The sequence below is a fragment of the Sus scrofa genome, chromosome 2 (assembly GCF_000003025.6).
Source record: "Sus scrofa isolate TJ Tabasco breed Duroc chromosome 2, Sscrofa11.1, whole genome shotgun sequence".
Taxonomy (NCBI): domain Eukaryota; kingdom Metazoa; phylum Chordata; class Mammalia; order Artiodactyla; family Suidae; genus Sus; species Sus scrofa.
The window spans coordinates 27,059,102-27,067,655 of record NC_010444.4 but is presented as its reverse complement, the minus strand read 5'-3'; positions in this window follow the sequence as shown (position 1 = coordinate 27,067,655).

Genomic DNA, 8,554 nt, shown 5'->3' with positions numbered 1-8,554 from the left:
GCTGTCTCCTTCTTTAGTGTGAGCAGGCTCTTATCCCCAGGGTGCTGAGTATGTTTCCAAGGAGAAGGAGGCAATGGGCAGGGCTAGTAGTCAGTGCCTGGTTGCTGGGCTCTTAGCAGCAGCAAGGACCTGCAGGAAGGTGGTGCAGGCTACTCCTAGTTGCAGGGCCCTGGGAAGTGGTAATGAGCCTTAGGCAGATTTATGGAGTGCCCAGAACATTTGGCAGTGGCAGTGGCAGGGTGTGTGAGTTCCCAGGGGAGTGAGAGCAACAACAGGTAGTGTTCAATCTCAATCCCCTCCTTTGAGGTGATTGGGGCCACAAGTGGTGCCTGTTCAGGGACCTCTAGTGGTAGCAGCTCCCGCCCACCTCTAGAGTCAGTGATAACTGCGGCGGTTTGCCCCTGCCACCTGTAGACCATGTAAGAAGCACCCCGTCCCACTTAGCCCACATAGGAGCTGCTGCACAGGCTGCTCCTAGTTGCAGCATCCTGGGAAATGACAGTGATCAAGCATGTGGGCACTGCCTGGAGCATTTGGCAATGGCAGCAGCAGGGCTGGTGTGTTCGGGGGGTTTGAGAGCAACAACAGGTAGTGTTCAGTCGAAATGTCCTCCTCTGTAGTGCCCTCTAATGTGACTGGGGCCACAAGTGGTGCCTGTTCACAGACCCCTAGTGGTGGCAGGCCATGCCCACCTCTGGAGTCAGAAATAACTGTGGTGGTTTGCCCCTGTCACCTGCAGACCAGGCAAGAAGCACCCCATCCCGCTTAGCTCATGCAGGAGGTGCTGCACCAGTTGCTCCTAGTTGTATGGTGTTGGGAAGGGACTGTGATCAAGCATGTGGGTGCTGCCTTGAGCATTTGGCAGTGGCAGCAGCAGGGCAGGTGTATTCCCAGGGGAGTGAGAGCAACAATGGGTTGTGCTTGGTTGCAGTGCCCTCTTTTTTTTTTTTTGCCAAGCCCTGGGGTGACTGGCACCTCATGTGGAGCCCACTCACAGCCCCCGAGTGGTGGCAGGCCACACCTCCCTCTGGCCTCTGAGACAGCTGCCTCGGTCCATCTGGAGACCCCCCCCACCCATGCACAGGGAGATTCCTATGGTGGTCCACCCCTCTTCCTCTTGCCCTCCCCACCAATGGTGCCTTGCTTCTCCTGCGGGCCCAGACCTCCTCCCAGGTTCCCTCTGCCATGGCATTCCACTCCCCAGACAGTAGCACACCACTCCCCTGCCCATGGCACACTGCTCCTTTGCCCCTCAGGCTGCCCACACACAGCCAACCCCAGTCCTCTCCTCAGAACTGACCTCCAGAGCCTAAGTCTCAATGCCCAGTCCCCACCCGAGCGTCTCAGGCTGTGGTGTCTCGGCCAGTGGTGCAGATAATCTGTGGGCTCTCCCTCTACTTTGCCCTCCTCAGTCCAGCTGTTGTGCTTTTCTCAGTGACTTTGAGGTCTCTCTGTCTTGGCTGATCTCCCCGTTGGTTAGGTGGCTTCCTTTTCTCTTTCACTGCTCCCTCTCAGGAGTGCTAGTCCTGTCCTGATTCCTTTTCTCTCTCTCTTTTATTCTTTTGTTCTATCCAGTCATGTCAAGAGTTTCTTGCCCTTTTTGGAGGTGTAAGTTCTTCTGCCAACATTCAATAGATGTTCTGTGTGAGTCATTTTACATGTAGATGTGTTTTTTTGATGTGTTTGTGGGAGAAGGTGAGCAAGACATCTTACATCTTGATCCTTCTTCCCACCTTTTCATTTTCTTTTTTTAGGGCCGCACCCAAGGCATATGGAGGTTCCCAGGCTAGGGGTTGAATCCGAGCTGTAGCTGCCAGCCTACACCACAGCCACAGCAACGCAGGATCTGAGCCACGTCTGCAACCTACCCCACAGCTCACGGCAGTGCCCACTGAGCGAGGCCAGGGATCGAATTTGTGTCCTCATGGATATTAGTCAGATTCGTTTCCATTAAGCCATGATGGGAACTCCTCATATTCTTAATGGTACCTTTGGAAGAGCAAAATTTTAAAATTTTGATAGAGTCCATTTTACTAATTTTTAAAAATTTTAGGATTTATGCTGTTTATATTGCAGCTAAGAAATTACTGCCTACCTAAGGACTGCAAGATCTTCTCTTAAGTATTCTTATGGAAGTTTTATGGTTTATGATTTATTTCATTTTGAGTTAAATTTTTGTATGGTGTGAACAATTGATATTTATCCTTTTTTCCCCATATAGATTTCTACACCTTGGAGTATTTCAACACTGCTCGAATTACCCTCCTGGATTGCCTTGGCATCTTGTCAAAAATCAATTGACCACATACGTTTGAGTCCATTTCTGGACTATCTGCTTCATTCCATCATTTATTCTTACACCAATATCACGCCGTCTTGATCAGGTAGCAGGTGAGTCCTCCAAGTTTGTTCTCTTTCAAAATTGTTTTACCATTAGATCCTTTGCATTTTATGCACAATTTAGAATTAGCTTGTCAATTTCTACCCCCTCTAAGAAACTTCCTGAGATCACGATTGGGATTGTGTTGAATTCACAGATCAATTGTGGGAGAAGTGACATCTTAACAACATTAAAATTTCAGATCCATGAATATGGTATTGCTCATTTATCTATGTCTTATTTAATCATTCTCAGCAGTGTTTGACAGTTTTTAGTTTATAGGTTTGGGACATTTTGTTAAATCTATCCCCAAGTATTTAATATTCTTATGCTATTTTATTTAATTTTTTATTTTTTTATATATTTGGCCATGTCTGTGGCATGTGGAAGTTCCCAGGCCAGGGATCAAACCCAAGTCACAGCAGTGACAATGCTGGATCTTTAACTGCTAGGCCACCAGGGAATACCTCTTATGCTATTTTTAATGGTATTGAATTTTTCCTTCAGTTTCTGATTGATCATTGCTATAATATGAAAAGAGAGTTGATCTTTGTATTTTGCTATGTTGCTAAACCCATCATTTCTAAGTTGGTTTTTTGGGGGGAATTCCTTCAAATTTTTGACGTAGGCATTCTGTTTATGAAAAGACAATTTTACTTCTTCTTTTCCCATTCGTATGCTTTCCGTTTCCTTTTTCTTACCTTAGTACACTGGTTAGAAACTTCATTACAGTGTTGAATAGAAGTTATGAGAGCAGGCTTCCTAAAATTGTTGCCAAACTGAAAGTATCAAGTCTTTCACATTATGTATGATTTTAATTGTCAGTTTTTCGTAGATGTTCTTTATTGGGAATTTTTTTTATTCCAAGTTGGCTGAAAGTTGAATTTGGTGGTAGATTTTGTTAAGTGCTTTTCAAATCCATTGATTGATCGTATGGTCTGTTAATAGGGAAAATTATATTGATTGATAGTCAAACATTGAACCAACTTTGCTTTCTTGGGATGAACCCCAGTTGGTCATGATGATTTATGCCTTTTATATGTTACTGGATTAGATTTACTAAACCTTTGTTACAGAGTTTTTTTTAATCAATATTTATGAAGGATATTGGTCTGTAGCAGGTTTTGTTTTGGTTTTGTAATGTCTCGGTCTAGTTTTAATACCAGGCTAATGCTGGCCTCATAAAATGAGTTGAAAGTGTTCCCTCCTTTTTTGTTTTCTGGAAACATTTGTGCAGAATTGGTATTATTTCTTCCATGTATATTTAGTAGAATTTACCAAAGAAGCTGTCTGGTCCTGGTGTTTTCTTTGTGAGAATATTTTTATACTATAAATTCAATTTCTGATTAGAAATAGGATTTTTTAGGTTCTCTCTTGCTTCTTAAGTGAGCTTTGGCAGTCTGTGACATAAGAAATTTCATTTAAATTGTCTAATTGTTGACATAAAGTTATTCATAAAGTTTCTATTATATTTATAAAACCTTTAGGATTTCTGGTCCTGTTGCCTGTTTCATTGCTGATACTGGTAATTTATGCCTGTTATTTCTTCATCATCTTAGCTAGAGGTTTATCAGTTTTATCAACCTTTTTACCATATCCAGATTTCTGCACCTCTTTTTCTATACTTTCTAAGCATAAGGAGGGCATTCAACAGACACAGTGGCAGTGTTGGGACATGGAGCCTAACCATCTTTCCTCCAACTTCCTAAAAAACTAACAATTTTTTTTGTAGCCAACAACGAAATAAGACTGCTGTGAATATTTGTAATCACATAAAAATTGTGGAATATTCGTCATGGTTCTGTTTATTCTGCAACAGTTTAGAAGTATCAGTATCCTGGTGGTCAATTTCAAATGTCTAAACTGTATACTATAGGGTTCATTAAGTTTTCTTTATTTCCTTCTCTTTTCTCTATTATTTGGAAGTTAATACATTCTACTTCTTTCATTTTTATTGAATTTTTTTTTCCTTTTTATGGTCACACCTGAAGTTTCTAGGCTAGAGGTCGAATTGGAGCTGCAGCTGCCAGCCTGTGCCACAGCCACAGCGATGCTGGATCCGAGCTGCATCTGCAACCTACGTGGCAACTTGTGGCAACGCCAGACCTCTAACCCACTGAGCAAGACCAGAGATTGAACCTGCATCCTCAGAGACACTATGTTGGTTTCTTAACCCACTGAGCCACAGTGGGAACTCCTATACATTCTACTTCTATTATATCAGTGTTTATTCTTCACTCGATCTTAGCCAAAAGGCCAAGAAGCGGTAATGTTTATTCCTAAAAGTTGGAAGGAGTCTAGGTCTCATCAAAGTCTCTATTCTCCTTTTGAATAATATAATGACCTCAGCATTCTTTAACTATTATAAGCCCTTCTTGCCTTAGAAAAGGAGGATAACAGTAAACTGACAGTGGACTTCACACAAGTCATGACTGAAACCAGAGGACAGTAGAATAATACCTTCATATTGCTGAAGGGTGGAAAAATCTTACGGAGTTCTCATTTCGGCTCAACAGTAATGAACCCGACTAGTATCCATGAGGATGCGGGTTTGATCCCTGGCCTCGCCCAGTGGGTTAAGGATCCAGCGTTGCTGTGAGCTGTGGTGTAGGTCGAAGATGCAACTTGGATCTGACATCGCTGTGGCTGTGGTGTAGGCCAGCAGCTGGAGCTCCAATTCAACCCCTAGCCTGGGAACTTCCATATGCTGTGGATGTGGGCCTAAAAAAGAAAAGAAATATCTTATACCCAGCTAACTATCGTTCAAGATTGATGACAAAATAAAGGCATTTTCGGACAAGAAAATTGAGAGAGTTTATCACTCATAATTTCTCATGGAAGGAATTTCTTAAAGGAATGGGAAAAGGAAGGAATGAGATACAGGAAGCAATGGCCTTTAAAGAAATTGGTAAGTTTATATGAATAAATCTAAACAAGAATTGATCTTATAAGGTAATAAAAATAACGACAAATTCAGAATTATAAAGGTAAGGCATTAATGAAGTTCCCGTCATGGCACAGTGGTCAACAAACCCGACTAGGAACCATGAGAACACGGGTTCGATCCCCGGCCTTGCTCAGTGGGTTAAGGATCTGGCGTTGCCATGAGCTGTGGTGTAGGTCGCAGATGTGGCTCGGATCCCAAGTTGCTGTGGCTCTAGTGTAGACCAGTGGCTACAGCTCCAATTCAACCCCTAGCCTGGGAACCTCCATATGCCTCGGGAGTGGCCCAAGAAATAGCAAAAAGACAAAATAAAATAAAATAAAAGTAAGGAATTAAATTACTAAGCCTTAGTAGCTGATGGAGCATCTTCATGGCATGGCAGCTGATTTTTTCCAGAGCAAGTCATCCAAGAAATAGCTCAAACTCTTTTATGACCTAACCTCAGCCATCACACTCTATCATCTCTGCACTTCCCATTGGATAAGCAGATTAGCCCTCTTTGATGTGGGTGGGGACTAAGGCATGAAGCCAGGAGACAAGAATCATGGGGGTGTCTTGGAAACTGGCTACTGCAAATGCTTACTCCCAATTTTCACACTTCCTTATCTGTAAACCAAGTTTTAAATAGCAAATTCCCAGAGATAATCTATAATTAGTTCCTTATTTTTCAAATGAGGAAATTGAAGTCTGCTGAAAGACACACCCCTCATTAGAGGCAAAATTAGGCCTCTGATGTCCATTTCAGTGTCCTTTTCGTCGTATTGCATTTTGCCTTCATACCTTTTTTACCTACTATCTATCTGTGGGGGGTGGTATGTGACATTTGCCTTGAGCTGCTCATTAAGTAATGAGAATGAATCAGGTGGGGTGGAAAGGCTGTGACACACAGAAGCTGCAGCTCTAGGTTTTCTTAGGATCACCACAAAGCCATCTTCAAGGTGGCCATCAAAGAGGATAATTCAGTGAGCCCAGTTCAAAAGCTTCACAATGTGACAATGGAAATTGCCTTGATTTAGCTTCAAAGATTCTATTAACTCAGAGAAATGATGATTTTCTGGGAGAATTAACACACAGCCACTAGTAGAGAATGAAAGTCACTTTAGTGCTTTCAAACCTCTTTCAACTCAATTCTTAGATCTACGTACAAAACATTATAGCTTAGATTCCGAGTCCTATAATACACACATTTCAGAGCCATACGATTACATCTTGATCCTAATTTCAAAGGAAATGCAGAATTAGTGGCAAGCTCATTTTATAAGATGGACAAATAACCTGCTTCAGAAATTGGCATTAAGTGAACCCTTCCAAACACATCATTTACATCATATGTGTGGTTGGGGGAGGAATTGCTGGCCTGAGACAAGTGACCTTTCTTTCTAAGAGCAAAAGCACATTAAAATCATGACATATGCATAGTGGTCTAATGCGGACTTCGAAACCATAGTTCCCTGTCTTTCTCCTGTTCTTTTCCTAATTATATCAAAAGTCCAAAGTAAAAGTGAAGATTGCTGAATTTTTGAAAAACGCTTTATTTGTAAAAGTGTCAAACTGATAGAAATGTTAAGAGAATAAGAGCAGTGCATTGAGGTCCACGTGTTAACATTTTAAAATATTTGTTTTGCCATCTATTCCTCCCACCCCCTTCTACATCTCTTGCTTTCTACACACACACACCATGCACATGTACACACACACAGTTTTCCTCAATTGCTTGAGAATAAGTTACATATATCATGACCTTCAGTTCTAAATATTTGAGTGTGTATTTCCTAATAATATCTCTTATGTAACCATAGTACAGTTTTCAACCTCAATAAATGTAGCGTTTGTCTAATACTTTGAACTAATCTACCCATTCATATTTCTTTTCTTTCTCTCTCTCTCTCTTTTTTTTTTTTTTTTTTGCTTTGTAGGGCCACACCCATGGCATATGGAGGTTCCCAGGCTAGGGGTCAAATCGGAGCTGCAGCTGCTGGCCTACACCACAGCCACAGCAATGCCAGATCCGAGCCTTGTCTGCAGTCTATACCATAGCTCACAGCAACACTGGATCCTTAACCCACAGAGTGGGGCCAGGGATCGAACCCTCATCCTCATGGATACTAGTTGGGTTTGTTTCCACTGCGCCACAGTGAGAACTCCCCCCACTCATATTTCGATGTTATCAATTGACACAATGATGTTCTCTATAGCATTTCCCCCTCCAGTCCTGCAGGGAAAGCAAGGGACCAGGTATTGGACTTAGTTGTCAGGTCTCTTTAGCCTTCTTGAATCTGGAACATTCCCTCGGCTTTTCTCTGTCCTTTATGATACTGACATTTTTGAAACTAGAGTCCCCTCTCTTCCCTTTTTAAACATACAATGTTTGTCATTTTGAGTTTGTCTGATAATTTGTGTCATACTCAGACCCAGGCTGTGCATTCTCAGGGCCAGTGCTACCCCAGTGCTGGGCGCCTCACCGAGAGTCACACCTGGAGGCATACGCGGTCCATCTGCCCTTCCCTGGTCACTCGGTCAAGCGCTAGCCAATTCCTCCACCATGTCATTAGTGGCTTTCCCTCTTTCCCACTAAAAACCAATACACAGGAAGGCATTTTAAGGCCATTCAGGTATCCTGCTCTTTGTCAAAGTTTAGCAACTACTGATAATTCTCCCTTGATTCTGTCATTGACCAGTGATAGTTGCAGAGTGATTTTCCACCGGCCACACTCTCCTCGCCTTCACCAGTTGACATTCAAGTTTCTGCTGTAAACAAGTGCCCTTTCTTCTCTCCATTTATTTGTTATTGGTATGAACTCATGAATTCTTATCCCCCCCCCATGCTTTGTAACTCATAACTGTCCTTAGTTTTTTTTTTTTTTAATGATTTTTATTTTTTCCATCATAGCTGGTTTACAGTGTTCTGTCAATTTTTCTACTATACAGCAAGGTGACCAAGGCACAGATACATGTATACATTCTTTTTCTCACATTATCATGCTCTATCACAAGTGACTAGATATAGTTCCCCATGCTGTACAGCAGGATCTCATTGCTAATCCATTCCAAAGGCAATAGTTTGCATCTATTAACCCCAAGTTCCCAATCCATCCCACTCCCTCCCCCTCTCCCTTGGCAACTACAAGTCTGTTCTCCAAGTCCATGATTTTCTTTTCTGTGGAAAGGTTCATTTGTGCCATATATTAGATTCCAGATATGTGATATCATATGGTATTTGTCTTTCTCTT